Here is a 16,797-nt window from a genome sequence, read left to right as displayed (position 1 = left end):
CTGTTTGCTGTTATTTTGCTGGGTCTTGAAGAGCTGTGTTAAGAAGTCTCTGTTTGATACTGTCATGCAAATTCAGATGTTTCCCATCTTATAAACCAATGATGTATGATGCAAACTTAACGTACTGGAATTTAGGGCACTTAAGTGTTTAATCAAATGTCCATGACTTGACTTCTGTAGCACTGAAGGTGGCAAATAGAACCTTGGCAAGAATTTAAATATCAGCCTTGACAGAGAAGAGCTTTCCTGTTTTCTTTGAGAAGAATTTTGCCTTGGTTGCCTCCTTAAAACTTTTGAGATCATAAATGTGATTTCTCAGTGATGATATGTTGTGCTGATAGACATACTTGATCATAATGTTTGACTACCATCATGTTTCCCGTAGTGAATCAAGCAACTTCCATTACTGACTTGAGTCAGATTGAAATTATCAGGCAAGAGCTAAAGTCCCCTAACCCAGTTCATTCCTCCTTCCCAACATTCTGTAAGGGATTTTATTCATTACAGAATTTTATTGAAGGAATCTGTGAGGGTTAAGAAGATAGGATATTCAGGAACCAAGATGGCGGCATAGGTTAACGCCGGAGTTTGCTGCCTTGAGCAACTACTTCAAAAGTGAAACTAAAAGATGGAATGGACATCACCCAGAACCACAGGAACACTGGCTGAGTGGAAGTCCTACAACTAGGAGGAAAGAGAAACGCATACGGACACTCAGAGGAGGCGCAGTGCTGAAGTCAAATTCTGAAGTGCGGAGTGCGTGGAGCGGGCTGGCGGCGGAGGGCGCGGTTGGCGTTTTCAATCGGGAGGGAGTCGCAGACTCTGAGCTCCAGATACGGGCGAGTCTTTAGGGACCCAGACTCAAACGGGAGAAGTGGGACTGTCTGGCTTCGGTCAGAGCGAGTGCAGCTTTCTCTCTGAGGTTTGCAGCGGGTGCTGGGACTCAGAGAGGCAGAGCCCCTGGGGACAGGACTGAGAGCCGCCATAACTGCTCTCTCTGGCCCACCCTGTTGATCCTGTGCAACCCGCCCCGCCCAAGCCCTGCACAGAGGCATTTGCCGGATAGCCTCAGGCAAAGGCTAGATTAGCACCTCCCTAGAGGACAGAAGTTCTCTCACTGCAGACACAGCTGATTCTCACAGCCACTTGGCCTGGAGGTCAAACCCTCCCTGGTATTAGCTACAACAATCAAGGCTTAACTACAAGACTGCACACAAAGACCACTAGGGGGTGCACCAAGAAAGCATAACAAAATGCGGAGACAAAGAAACAGGACAAAATTGTCAATGGAAGATATAGAGTTCAGAACCACACTTTTAAGGTCTCTTAAGAACTGTTTAGAAGCCGCCGATAAACTTAATGAGATCTACAAGAAAACTAATGAGACCCTCGATGTTATGATGGGGAACCAACTAGAAATTAAGCATACACGGACTGAAATAACGAATATTATACAGACTCCCGACAGCAGATCAGAGGAGCGCAAGAATCAAGTCAATGATTTGAAATGCGAGGAAGCAAAAAACACCCAACCAGAGGGGCGGAAGGAAAAAAAAATCCAAAAATACGAGGGTAGTGTAAGGAGCCTCTGGGACAGCTTCAAGCGTACCAACATCAGAATTATAGGGGTGCCAGAAGATGAGAGAGAGCAAGATATTGAAAACCTATTTGAAGAAATAATGACAGAAAACTTCCCCCACCTGGTGAAAGAAATGGACTTACAGGTCCAAGAAGCACGGAGAACCCCAAACAAAAGGAATCCAAAGAGGACCACACCAAGACACATCATAATTAAAATGCCAAGAGCAAAAGACAAAGAGAGAATCTTAAAAGCAGCAAGAGAAAGAAACTCAGTTACCTACAAGGGAATACCCATACGACTGTCAGCTGATTTCTCAACAGAAACTTTGCAGGCCAGAAGGGAGTGGCAAGAAATATTCAAAGTGATGAATAGCAAGAACCTACAACCAAGATTACTTTACCCAGCAAAGCTATCATTCAGAATTGAAGGTCAAATAAAGAGCTTCACAGATAAGGAAAAGCTAAAGGAGTTCATCACCACCAAACCAGGATTATATGAAAATCTGAAAGGTATCCTTTAAGAAGAGGAAGAGGAAGAAAAAGGTAAAGATACAAATTATGAACAACAAATATGCATCTATCAACAAGTGAATCTAAGAATCAAGTGAATAAATAATCTGATGAACAGAATGAACTGGTGATTATAATAGAATCAGGGACATAGAAAGGGAATGGACTGACTATTCTTGAGGGGGAAGGGGGTGTGGGAGATGTGGGAAGAGACTGGACAAAAATCGTGCACCTATGGATGAGGACAGTGGGTGGGGAGTGAGGGCGGAAGGTGGGGCGGGAACTGGGAGGAGGGGAGTTATGGGGGGAAAAAAGAGGAACAAATGTAATAATCTGAACAATAAAGATTTAATTAAAAAAAAGAAGATAGGATATTCAAATGAAAGGAAGGAAATAATACATTCTATACTTTACATTCTTATAACTGTGATTCTATCCTACTCCACCTCACCCCCAAAACAATATATTTCCTACATTGTTAATTTTCTCAATTCCTATTTTTATTTAATTTTTGGAAACACAAAAATGGGCACATGATCTGAGAAACTAGTACTGAGAAGCAGAGGTTATTTAAAAGGACAATAAGTGGCTAATACCTTCTTAACAGATGCATAACCCTCTGAGAAAGTGCTTCCTCTAATATAACATAACAACTACTAGCACTTCTTTACTACCAGCAAATTGCTCAAGTGAATAAGGACCTGTACCCAAAGGCCATGTTGTGTGTCTCCCAACTAGCAAAGTCCTTAATCAGTAGCCATTGTGACTCAAGGCTGCTAAAAATATTATGAAATTTAGACTATCTATTCTGTTAATAATCACTTCATTATCTAATAGGTGCAATTCCTGGAATATGTAAAATACATAATATACAATTGTGTCTTATGGATATTAAAGTATAAGAAAAGATAATGGAGTCAATGTTCAAATTCCTCTAAAACTAAAATTTTCTATAGTTTTCTCAGTCTCTACAAAAATTGGTATAGGAAGAGTATTGTAATCATCACTGCAAGTCAGCCATATCACAACATTATATACTGCTGATGGTAACAGCACAGTGCGATGTATGAAAATCCTGAAGATGTCTCCAATGATTTGAGATAGGTGGCTGATGACAGATAGATGATAGATAGATAGATAGATAGATAGATAAGTTTGAATGGGTCAGGAAATGACATTTGAGATGAGAGCTGAAAACTATGCAATATGATAGATAGATAGATAGATAGATAGATAGATAGATAGATACATAGATAGATAATGATAGATAGATAGATAGATAGAAGATAGATACATATCTTCTTTTAAAATTTATATTTATTGTTAAAAGTATACAAATGTCCCTTTTTTCCACATTGACCCCTTCTACCTTGCAACTGCCCCCCGCCCCTAGCCTTCACAACACTATTGTCTGGATCAATGGGTTATGCATTTAGGCATATAAAAAGTTTGGTTAAGCCCTGGCTGGTTTGGCTCAGTGGATAGAGTGTCGGCCTGTGTACTGAAGGGTCCCAGGTTCGATTAAGGTCAAGAGCAGATGCCCAGGTTGCAAGCTTGATCCCCAGTAGGGGGCATGCAGGAGGCAGCAATCAATGATTCTTTATCAACATTGATGTTTCTATCTTTCTCTCCCTCTCCTCTCCTCTCTGAAATCAATAAAAATATATTTTTAAAAAAACTTTGGTTAATCTCTTCCCACCCATCCACCCACTCCCACCTTCCCTCTGAGATTCAACAGTCGGTTCCATGATTCTCTGTCTCTGGATATATTTTGATCATCAGTTTACTTTGTTCTTTAGATTCTACATATGAGTGAGATCATGTGATACTTGGCTTTCTCTGACTGGCTTATTTGGCTTAGCATAATACCCGCCAGGGCCATTCATGCTATCTCAAAGGGTAAGAGATACTTCTATTTTACTGCTTCATAGTACCCCATGGTATAAATGTACCACAGCTTTTTTATCCACTCATCTACTAATGGGCACTTGGGCTGTTTCCAGATGTTAGCTACTCTAAATTGCACTGCTATGAACATAGGGGTGCATATATTCTTTCTGATTGGCATTTTGGGTTTCTTAGTATATATTCCTAAAAGTGGGATCATTGGGTCAAATGGCAGTTCCATTTTTAATTTTTTTCAGGAAACTCCTACTGTGTTCCATAGTGGCTACACCAATCTGCCTTCCCACCAGCAGTGTACTAGGGTTCCCTTTTCTCCACATCCTCACCAGCACTTGTCATGTGTTGATTTGTAGGTGATAGCCATTCTGACAGGTGTGAGATGTTAACTCATGGTCATTTATTATTATTTTTTTAGATATGTATTTATTGACATTTTATTGTTCTTTTTTAACTTAAATATTTATTGTTCAGATTATTACAGTTGTTCCTCTTTTTCCCCCCCATAGCTCCCCTCCACCCAGTTCCCACCCCACCCTCTGCCCTTCCCCCCCACTGTCCTCATCCATAGGTGTACGATTTTGTCCAGTCTCGTTTTGCACCCCCCAAACCCCTTTCCCCCCAAGAATAGTCAGTCTACTCCCTTTCTATGTCCCTGATTCTGTTATATTCACCAGTTTATTCTGTTCATCAGATTATTTATTCACTTGATTTTTAGATTCACTTATTGATAGATGTGTATTTGTTGTTCATAATTTTTATCTTTACCTTTTTCTTCTTCTTCCTCTTCTTAAAGGATACCTTTCAGCTTTTCATATATTACTGGTTTGGTGGTGATGAACTCCTTTAGCTTTGTCTTATCTGTGAAGCTCTTTATCTGACCTTCAATTCTGAATGATAGCTTTGCTGGGTAAAGTAATCTTGGTTGTAGGTTCTTGCTATTCATCACTTTGAATATTTCTTGCCACTCCCTTCTGGCCTGCATAGTTTCTGTTGAGAAATCAGCTGACAGTCGTATGGATACTCCCTTGTAGGTAATTGACTGTTTTTCTCTTGGTGCTTTTAAGATTCTCTCTTTGTCTTTTGCTCTTGGCATTTTATTTTATTTTATTTTTTTGTTTTTTTTTGTTTTTTTTATTAAATCTTTATTGTTCAGATTATTACATTTGTTCCTCTTTTTTTCCCCCCATAACTCCCCTCCTCCCAGTTCCCGCCCCACCCTCCACCCTCACTCCCCACCCACTGTCCTCATCCATAGGTGCACAATTTTTGTCCAGTCTCTTCCCGAATCTCCCACACCCCTTTCCCCCCCAGGAATAGTCAGTCCATTCCCTTTCTATGTCCCTGATTCGATTATAATCACCAGTTCATTCTGTTCATCAGATTATTTATTCATTTGATTCTTAGATTCACTTGTTGATAGATGCATATTTGTTGTTCATAATTTGTATCTTTACCTTTTTCTTCCTCTTCCTCTTCTTAAAGGATACCTTTCAGCATTTCATATAATCCTGGTTTGGTGGTGATGAACTCCTTTAGCTTTTCCTTATCTGTGAAGCTCTTTATCTGACCTTCAATTCTGAATGATAGCTTTGCTGGATAAAGTAATCTTGGTTGTAGGTTCTTGGTATTCATCACTTTGAATATTTCTTGCCACTCCCTTCTGGCCTGCAAAGTTTCTGTTGAGAAATCAGCTGACAGTCGTATGGGTATCCCCTTGTAGGTAACTGAGTTTCTTTCTCTTGCTTTTTTTAAGATTCTCTCTTTATCTTTTGCTCTTGGCATTTTAATTATGATGTGACTTGGTGTGGTCCTCTTTGGATTCCTTTTGTTTGGGGTTCTCCGCGCTTCTTGGACCTGTAAGTCCATTTCTTTCACCAGGTGGGGGAAGTTTTCTGTCATTATTTCTTCAAATAGGTTTTCAATATCTTGCTCTCTCTCATCTTCTGGCACCCCTATAATTCTGATGTTGGTACGCTTGAAGCTGTCCCAGAGGCTCCTTACACTATCCTCGCATTTTTGGCTTCTTTTTTCATTTTGCTTTTCCAGTTGGGTGTTTTTTGCTTCCTCGCATTTCAAATCATTGACTTGATTCTTGCGCTCCTCTGGTCTGCTGTCGGGAGTCTGTATAATATTCGTTATTTCAGTCCGTGTATGCTTAATTTCTAGTTGGTTCCCCAATATAAGATCGAGGGTCTCATTAGTTTTCTTGTAGATCTCATTAAGTTTATCGGCGGCTTCTAAACAGTTCTTGAGAGACCTTAAAAGTGTGGTTCTGAACTCTATATCTTCCATTGACAATTTTGTCCTGTTTCTTTGTCTCTGCATTTTGTTATGCTTCCTTGGTGCACCCCCTAGTGGTCTTTGTTCGCAGTCTTATAGTTAAATCTTGATTGTTGTAGCTAATTCCAGGGAGGGTTTGACCTCCAGGCAAAGTGGCTATGAGAATCAGCTGTGTCAGCAGTGAGAGAACTTCTGTCCTCTAGGGAGGTGCTAATCTAGCCTTTGCCTGAGGCTATCCGGCAAATGCCTCTGTGCAGGGCTTGGGCGGGGCGGGTCACACAGGATCAACAGGGTGGGCCGGAGAGAGCAGTTATGGCGGCTCTCAGTCCTGTCCCCAGGGGCTCTGCCTCTCTGAGTCCCAGCACCCGCTGCAAAGCTCAGAGAGAAAGCTGCACTCGCTCTGACCGCAGCCAGACAGTCCCGTTTCTCCCGTTTGAGTCTGGGTCCCTAAAGACTCGCCCGTATCTGGAGCTCAGAGTCTGCGACTCCCTCCCGATTGAAAACGCCAACCGCGCCCTCCGCTGCCAGCCCGCTCCATGCACTCCGCACCTCAGAATTTGACTTCAGCACTGCGCCTCCTCTGAGTGTCCGTATGCGTTTCTCTTTCCTCCTAGTTGTAGGACTTCCACTCAGCTGGCGTTCCTGTGGTTCTGGGTGCTGTCCCTTCCGTTTTTTGGTTTCACTTTTGAAGTAGCTGTTCAAAGCAGCAAACTCCGGGGTTAACCTATGCCGCCATCTTGGTTCTCCGCTCAGGGCCACCTCTTGGCATTTTAATTATGATGTGTCTTGGTGTGGTCCTCTTTGGATTCCTTTTGTTTGGGGTTCTCTGCACTTCCTGGACTTGTAAGTCTATTTCTTTCACCAGGTAGGGGAAGTTTTCTGTCATTACTTCTTCAAATAGGTTTTCAATATCTTGCTCTCTCTCTTCTTCTGGCAAGCCTATAATTCAGATGTTGGTTCACTTGAAATTGTCCCAGAGGCTTCTTACACTATCTTCATACTTTTGGATTCTTTTTGCTTTTTGCTTTTTCGGTTGGGTGTTTTTTTCTTCTTCGTATTTCAAATCTTTGACTTGATTCTTGTGATCCTCTAGTCTGCTGTTGGGTCTCTGTATAATATTCTTTATTTCAGTCAGTGCATGCTTAATTTCTATTTGGTCCTTTTTCATATCCTCGAGGGTCTCACTAGATTTTTTGAGGGTCTCACTAGATTCATTGAGGGTCTCACTAGATTTATTGAGGGTCTCACTAAATTTATCTGCGGTTTCTAGAAAATTCTTGAAAAACCTTATAAGTGTGCTTTTGAACTCTATATCCAGTCATTTGCTTTCCTCCATTTCTGTCATTTGTGATCTGTTTCTTTGTCTCTGCATTTTTTTTATGCTTCCCTGTGTAGATAGAGTGGCTTTCTGTGCTAGGTGTCCTATAGTGCCCAGTGGCTCAGCCTCCCCAATTAGCTGAAGTGGACACTCTTGGTGCACCCCTTTGTGGGCTTTGTGCATGGTCTTATGGTAGTTAAGCCTTGATTGTTGTATGTATCACTGGGAGGAATTGACCTCCAGGCCAATTGGCTGTGAGAATCAGCTGTGTCTGCAGTGGGAGAACTTCCGTGCTGGAGACACCCTTCTGGGGCAAGACTTGCTTCAGTGGGGCTTTGATGCTCACTGAGTCTGCCCTCTGAGTGTGTCCTTTATGGATCTGAGGAGTTGTAATCTGGATGGTCCCATTCTGACCACTGGGTACACTGGCTCTTGGATCTCTAAGGAGGTGCTAATTTAGCCCTTTCCTGAGGCTACTCAGCAGGAGCTATGGAGAAATCTGCAGATTTCTCTTCTTTGGGGTTTGGAGGTGCCCAGATGAGGCCCAGCTGTGAAGCAATGCAAGCTGTTGTGGGGCCTTGGACCTTCTTTTGGAAGTTCTGGGTCTCTCTGATCCAGCTTCAGTTTGTTAGGTAATTTTCAGATTGCAAAGGGCCAGGCCTTTCATATGCAAAAGCCTCTGTGTACAGCTTGGGTGGGGTGGGGTCTCAGGGGATCAACAGGGTGGAGCAAGCAGCTATGGCTGCTCCTCAGTCCTACCCTAAGAGGCCCTGAGTCTCAGTGTCCCAGTAATCACTGCAAGCACCTCTGAGAGAAAGCTGCCCTCGAGTTCTGCACGCTGCCAGACAGTCCAGTTTCTCCCTGTATGAGTCTGGGTCCCCAGAGACTTTCCCGGAACTGGAGTTCAGAGCAGTCGGGAGCTTGAGACTTCCTCCTTACTGAAAAAGACAACCATGTCTTCAGTTGCCAGCCCTTTCCGTGTGTGCAGCGTCCTCAGTGGCCAGCCTTTTTCATTTGCACCGTGTCCTCAGTTGCCAGCCCTTTCCACATGCGCAGCATCCTCAATTGCCAGCCTTTTCTGCGTGCACCTTCGTACCTCTGCGCTTTACTTCCACACCTCCTCTGATTCTCAGTGTGCTTTTCTCTTTCCTTCTAGTTGTAGAATTTCCACTCAGCCAGCCTTCCTGTGGTTCTGGATGATGTCCGTTTTGTCTTTTAGTTGTATTTTTGAAGTTGTGTTAGGCAGCAATTTCCGGTGTTTACCTATGCTGCCATCTTGGTTTCTCTCTTTTGTTATTTTCCTATTATTTTTATTTTTAGCTTTTTTTGTTTTGTTTCTTTAAAACTTAAAAAAAATCTTTATGGTGGCGGGAAGGCCGGGGAGGGTTGGGGGGCAGGAGGTAGGGGGGTAAGAGATCAACTAAAGGACTTGTATGCATGCATATAAGCATAACCAATGGACATAAGACACTGGGGGATAGGGGAGGCTGGGGGACTGTCTAGGGCGGGGGGATAAAATGGACACATATGTAATACCCTTTGTAATACTTTAAGCAATAAAAAAATAAATAAAGAAAGAAAGAAAGTATTACATAGGTCCTCCTTTTCCCCCATTAACCTTTTCCAATCCAGTTCCATCCTCCAGACCCTCACCAACCCATTGTCTGTGTCCACAAGTTATGCATATATGCATACAAGTTCATTGGTGGTTCTCTTCCCACCCACCCTCTCCTGCAATCCCTCTGAGGTTCAACAGTCTGTTCATGCTTCTATGTCTCTGGGTCTATTTTCATCATCCAGTATTTGGTTCATTAGATTCCGTATATGAGTGACATCATTTGATACTTAACTTTTTCTGACTGGCTTATTTTCCTCGGCATAATTTTCAGGTCCATCCATGCTGTTGCAAATAATAAGAGTTCTTTCTTTTTTATTGTCACCTAGGGGTCCACTGTGTAAATGTACCATGTTTTTTTTAATCCACTCATCTGCTGATGAGCAGTTAGGCTGTTTTCAATTCTTAGCTATTGTAATTTGTGCTGCTATAAACATAGGGGTGCATATATTATTTCTGATGAGTGTTTTAGGTTTCTTAGGATATCCTATCTAATAAGAGCCAAACATGATAATTGGCCGTACCTTTGCTATGCCTCCCATTGGCTAATCAGCGAGATATGCTAATTAACTGCCAACAAAGATGGCGGATAATTTGCATACTGCAGGCAGGGTGGGACAGTGTGAGCCACCAGCGCCAGCTGCCATCCAGGCCCCTGTGGGTGATGCCAGAAGCCGCTTGCCTGAAGCCCGGGACCTGATCTGGGACCCGATCCGGTCCCGGGCCTCAGGCAGGCTGGCCCCGCAAGCCCCAGAAGCCACCAGATATGGCAGCAACTCTATCAGTAAGCACTCTGAAAGTCAGTGGCATAAATGCACCAATTAAAAGACAGATTATGAGGGTGAGTCAAAAACAAAACACACTTTAAATATAAAGACACATATAGATTAAAAGTAACTAAATTAAGCTGTAGCCTGTTTTGCTCAGTGGATAGAGCATTAGCCCGTGGACTGAAGGGTCCTAGGTTAGATACCAGTTAAGGGCATGTACCTCAGTTGCTGGCTTGATCCCCAGTCCCTATCAGAGCATGTGCAGGAGGCAACCAATCAATGTGTCTCTCCCTTTCCCTTCACTCTCTCTAAAATTCAATGGAAAAATATCCTTGGGTGAAGATTAACAAAAACAAAGTAAATGGATTAAGTAACATTAAAGAGATTATAAGAAAAATATATTCCAAATTTTGTTAGGTGTATAATGGTTATGTTTAAATTATTAGCACCTAAGAAATTGGGTGAAGTTTACATATAATATGCTGTAATATTTTATAGTTTTTTTTACATGTATGAGATTATTTCAAATTAAAATATTAAAAAATTAAAAATTAATAAAATATTAATTGAAATGTATCTGCATTACATAAAAAATCTCCTAATTGCTTCTAGCATAATTTATTAAATTGTGCTAAAATTTACAAGGGTTCAATTAAAAAATATCTTAATTCTAAATGATATAATAAAAAATATATAATAGTGCAGTTATAAGCACTTATCTGAAAATAAAAATTTAAAGAAGTGAATTTAAAGAAGAAATTAGCCAAAGAAAATATATGCACACAGACAACAGTATGGTGATGGCCAGAGATAAGTGGGAGGCAAGAGCTGGGTAGAGGGGGCAAAAGGGGGGAAATAGGGACATCCTATATAATAATAATAAAAGGCTAATATGCACATTGACTGAAGGGCAGAATGGCTGGTTGCTATGATGCACACTGGCCACCAGGGGGAAGATGCTCAATGCAGGAGCTGCCCCCTGGTGGTCAGTGCACTTCCATATGGGGAGTGCCACTCAGCCAGAAGCTGGCTCATGGCTGGCCAGCGCAGAGGTGGTGGCAGGAGCCACTCCCACCTCTGTGGCAGCACTAAGAATGTCCAACTAACTGTTTAGGCCAGATCCCTTGGGGGCCTAAGCCTTTAGTTGGGAATCCCAAGGGCTCCCTGGCTGCCAGAAGGATGTCTGACTGCAAGCTTAGGCCTGATCACCCAGGGAGTGGGCCTAAGTCAACAGGTGGACATCCCCCAAGGGGTCCTGGACTGCAAATGGGCGCAGGCCGGGCTGAGGGACCGCCCCCCCCCCCCCGAGTGCACAAATTTTTGTGCACTGGGCCTCTAGTCCTATATAATAAAAGAGAAACATGTAAATTAACCATCCCTCTGATATGCTCACCAGCCAATTAGAGTATGCAAATTAGCCTGACAAAGATGGCAGGTTAATTTGCATACACAGGCACTGGGCAGCCAGGGCGGGAGTGTGCGCCGGGGCACTGGGGAGCCGGGGTCGGGGAAGCACATGCAGATACCAAGGAAGCTCTTGCCCAGCTGGCATGCATGCACTGGCACTGGGGAGCCAGAGGAGGGGCGGTGTGCACGGATGCCAGGGAGCCAGAGTCGGGGCAGTGCGCGCAGATGCCGGGGTCGGGAAGTATGCGTAGAAACCAGTGGAGTGTGGGTTCAGGCACCAGTGCCAAAAGGCCTGTGTCCCCGGGACAGGCATCCTCAGGATCCAGGCCACCCTCAGCCTGTAGGCCCATGCCTAGGCCCAGAGCAGCCAGGGTCCCAAAACGTGACAGAAGGTGCACATCAGGCTGAGGGGACTTCCCCCTCCCCCCCCAGTGCATGAATTTCGTGAACCAGGCCCCTAGTATTCATAGAAGTGGGATTACTGGGTCAAATGGGAGTTTCATTTTTAACTTTTTGAGGAAACTCCATACTGTTTTCCACAGTGGCTGCACCAGTCTGCATTCCCACCAACAGTGTATTAGGGTTCCCATTTCTCCACAACTTCGCCAACACTCATCATTTGTTGATTTGTTCATGATCCATTCTGACAGGTATGAGGTGATATGTCATTTTCATTTTGATTTTCATCTCTTGAATGATTAGTAACTTTAAGCATTTTTCATATGTCTCTTGGCCATCTGTATGCTCACTTTGGAGAAGTGTGTATTTAGGTCCTTTGCCCATTTTTTAATTGGGTTGTTTGTCTTCCTTTTGTTAAGTTGTATGAGTTCCTTATATATTTTGGATATTAACCCCTTATCAGTTGGATCATTGGCAAATATATCCTATCATACAGTGGATTCCCTTTTCATTTTGTTTATTGTTTCTTTTGCTGTGCAGACATATTTTATTTTGAAGTGGTCACGTTTATTTATTTTCTCCTTTGTTTCCCTTGCCCTAGGAGATATATCAGCAAACAAAGCTATTAGAGATGTCTGAGATTTTGCTGCCAATGGCTTCTTCTAGTATTTTCATGGTTTCACATCTTACATTTAAGTGTTTTATTCATTTTGAATTTACTCTTGTGTATGGTGTAAGTTTGTGCTCTAGTTTAATTTTTTTTTCAAGTATCTGTCCAATTTTCCCAACACCATTTATTGAAGAGACTTTGTTGACTCCATTGTTTGCTCTTGCCTCCTTTGTCACATATTAATTGAGAGTAGGAGCTTGAGTCAATTTCTGGGGTCTTTGTTCTCTTCCATTGATCTATATGCCTGTTCTTGTGCCAGTACAAGGCTGATTTTATTACAGTGGCTTTGTAGTGTAACTTGATATGTGGTACTATGATCTCTCCAACTTTGTTTTTTCCCAAGATTACTGTGCCTATTTGGGGTCTTTTTTGGTTCTACATAAGTTTTATAGTGTTTGTTTTAGATCTGTAAAATATGCTGTTCGTATTTTAACAGGGACTGTATTGAATCTATAGAATGCTTTGGGTAATATGGACATTTTAATGATGTTAAATCTACCAGTCCATGAACAAGGTATATTCTTCCACTTGTTTATATCTTCCTCTATCTCTTTTTTCAATGTCTTGTAGTTTTCTGAGTATAGGTCTCTTACCTCCTTGGTTAAGTTTATTCCTAAATATCTTAATTTTTTGTCATTGCAATGGTAAATGTGCTTGTTAGTTTATTTTCTCTTTCTGAGAGTTCATTATTGGCATATAAAAATGTCATTTATTTCTGGGTATGATTATTGTATCCTGCTACATTGCCAAATTCATGTAATACATCTAGTAATTTTGGGGTGGAGTCTTTAGGGTTTTCTATGTACAATATCATGGCATCTCTGAATAATGGCAGCTTTACTTCATTCTTTCCGACTTGGATGCCTATTTATGTTTTCTTCTTGTCTGATCATGGTGGTTAAGACTTCCAGTTCTCTGTTGAATAAATATGGCAAAAGTGGACATCCCTATCTTATTCCCGTTCTTAGGGGAAATGGTTTTAGTTTTTGCCCATTGAGAGTGATGTTGGCTGTAGGTTTGTCATATATGGATTTATTGAATTGAGGTGTGATCCCTCTATTCACACTTTGCTGAGAATTCTTATCAAAAATGCATGTTGGATATTGTCGACTGCTTTTTCTGCATCTTTTGATATGATCATGCGATTTTTGCCTTATTTTTTTGTGTAATGTGTCATATTTATTGATTTGCAAATATTGTAAAAGTCTTGCATCCCAGGAATAAATCCCATTTGGTCATGGTGTATGATCTTTTTAATGTATAGCTGGATCCTATTTGCTAAAATTTTGTTGAGGACTTTATTGTCTATGTTCATCAGGGATATTGGCTTGCAATTTTCTTTCTTTGTAGTGTCTTTATCTGGTTTTAGAATGGGGATCATGATGGCCTCATAAAAAAGCTTGGCAGTGTTCCTTCAGCTTGCATTTTTTGGAATAGTTTGAGGAGGGTAAGTGTTAGTTCTTTCAATGGTAAAACTTCCCTGTGAAGCTGCCAGGACCAGGGCTCTTATATGCTGAGAGTTTTTCTGTTTGTTTGTTTTTTATATTAGTGCTTCAATTTCATCAGTTGTTATTGGCCTATTCATGTTTTCTGATTCTTTCTGATTCAGTTTTGGAAGATTGTATTTTCCTAGGAGTTTGTTCATTTTGTCCACATTGTCAAGCTTGTTGGTGTATAATTTTTCATAGTATTTTATCACAATCCTTTGTATGTCTGTGGTGCCAGTTGTTACTTCAACTCTTTGGGTTCTGATTTTATTTATTTGGGTCCTTTCTCTTTGTTTTTTGCTGAGTCTGGCTAAAGGTCCATTAATGTAATTTATTTTAAAGAACCAGCTCTTGGTTTCATTGATCTTTTCTATTTTTTTTTTCATTTCTATGTCATTTGTTTACACTTTGCTCTTCATTACTTCCTTCTACTTATTCTGTAGTTTTCTTGTTGTTTCTAATTCGTTAAGTTGTAAGTTTAGATATTTTGTTAAAATTTTTCTTGATTTTTGAGGTTGGACTATAGTGTTATGAACTTCCCCCTCAGGGATACTTTTGCTATGTCCCATAGGTTTTGTAAATATCAAATCCCTTTGATCTAGTGTGTCATTTAGAGTCACTGTTTTCTTGTTGATTTTTTCTCTGGAAGACATATATATTGGATGCATATATGTTTACCAGGCTTATATCCTCTTGTTGGATCAGTCCTTTTAGTGTTATGTAATGGCCTTTATTATCTCTTGTTATAGCCTTCCTTTTGAAGTTTATTTTATCAGATATGAGTATTGCTTATTTTTCATTTCCATTTACATGGAAAAACTTTTTTTCCCCATCTCTTTACTGTCATCCTGTGTGAGTCTTTTATTCTGAGGCGGGTCTCTTGTAGACAGCATATATTTAACCATCACACTAATAAAAGATCAAAATATTATTCAAAGCTATAAGTTTAGGCTTTGAAAAACCTAATAATTTTGTATTGATGGTTACAAAAATTACATCAATTGTTACTTAAGGAATAAAATAAAATCAATAAGAATGAGTATTCTAATCACTGTTAAGAATTCTTTTATTTCACATGCTACAGAGTTTTAGGAATGTCAATTAAACTCTAAATCAAAGGTGATTAGGGATGTCACAAGGAATATGATTCCTAATCTTATTTCAATGAGCTGGCAGAATAGATCATACCTTTTGTGATCTATGCTAGCCCTGAAAAGTGGTGTGTGTGTTTTTTCTTAGTAAATAATTAGTGAACTACAAGTAAGTATAGGGATTGATATATTTAACAGTATATGGGAAAAATTAACATCCAAATGGTTATCTGTCCCATGTGATAGCCTGAGAGAACAAAATCTCCAATACTACTCTATTAGCCATTCTTCAGAAACCTGTGCCCTTGTTTCACTGAAGAAATAGAGAAGAAAACCCCAATATTTTCCCACCACATGTTATTAGAGGTTGGGCATGAAAACAAGCTGAATCTCTTTTTCCTTTTTCTCTCCCAGTGAAATGATATGTAGAAAAACCAAAGCCAAGAGCCACAGCTGAGCCAGTGGAAGCCAGAAAACATCAAGATAGATAGAGATCCTTGTGTATTTCTATTTCCACCAAGCAGTATGTTTATATTTATGGGAAATCACAAAGCAACTAAAGAGAATGCACAGCATAGTGATATATTGTTCTATATAATTGAAGATTTTTGCAAGTTCTATCCAAAAGGTTAGGAAATGCTTTTATGCCTTATTTCCTATTATCTTACTCAGGTTTATGATGACATACTCTTCCCTTCTGAATACTTTACCTTTCCAACTGGTGAACCAATAAAAAAGTGCTTTTTGTTTAAAAAAATGTTTTCTTTGCCACTACGTATTCTGATTCTTCATTCAGTATCATTATTTCACAAATCAAATGATCATATTCTACAGTAAATCATATAAAAAGAATACAAACAGGTGAAAGCTAACTTATTTCTCTACCTAATGATGCTACCAAGGCAAATATAGCTGTTTTTCTACAGATGATGAAAGTGGAGTAAATAGATAAATATGTGCAATAGACATAAATTGCAAATATTACAGGTTTACCAGGACTTGAATGATTGGTGAGTTACTGTATGCAGCACATCTCTACTGATGATGGATGGCATTGCATAAAACAAAGCTCTGTGGGAAATTTTAAATGGAGGGTTAGGATAGAAATTAACCACATCTAGACCTTATAGTATAAGAGTACACAGCACAAAACATGTCTGCTTCTTTTCCAAGGAGGATTAACTTTAAAATGTAAAATCGGTGGATTTTGTCCTTCAGATTTGCAAATGTTTTGAAATGGCAACATCTAGTATCTGTAAAGGTGCTGAGAAATAGACAATCTTATTTGGAAGCGAATGTAAACTACAAGGAGATAAATTTATAATCTTACAACATGTATCAAAACAATGTTTATATTCTTTGCCCCAGAATGTTCTAGTAATGAATCTTAAATATTACAGAAGTGCAAAATGGGAAAAATTTAACTACAAAGCTGTATTTGATAATATAGTAAAATTAGAAACAACCTACTTGCACAATTAAAGAGGAGGTCTGAATTTTTGTTCAGGGACTGGCTCACAGGGAAAGAATAGAAGTAAGTCCCTTTAAGTAGACTCCTAGATGTTTTTTATAAATATTAGCAAGATGAAATAGCCTAATCAGAAGACACAAAGTATGTCAACTTTCAGTAGTTTGAGATTATTCCAATATGACAGCACTTAATGCTGAAAACATCAGTATAATTAACAAGATATGGATTATATAATATTGCTACTTGACTTTAAATAAAATAAATAATAAGTATGTAATCAAAAGAAGATACTA

The sequence above is a fragment of the Myotis myotis genome, unplaced genomic scaffold, assembly GCF_014108235.1.
Source record: "Myotis myotis isolate mMyoMyo1 unplaced genomic scaffold, mMyoMyo1.p scaffold_m19_p_4, whole genome shotgun sequence".
In the NCBI taxonomy this organism is placed as follows: domain Eukaryota; kingdom Metazoa; phylum Chordata; class Mammalia; order Chiroptera; family Vespertilionidae; genus Myotis; species Myotis myotis.
Note: the sequence above shows the minus strand (reverse complement) of the source record.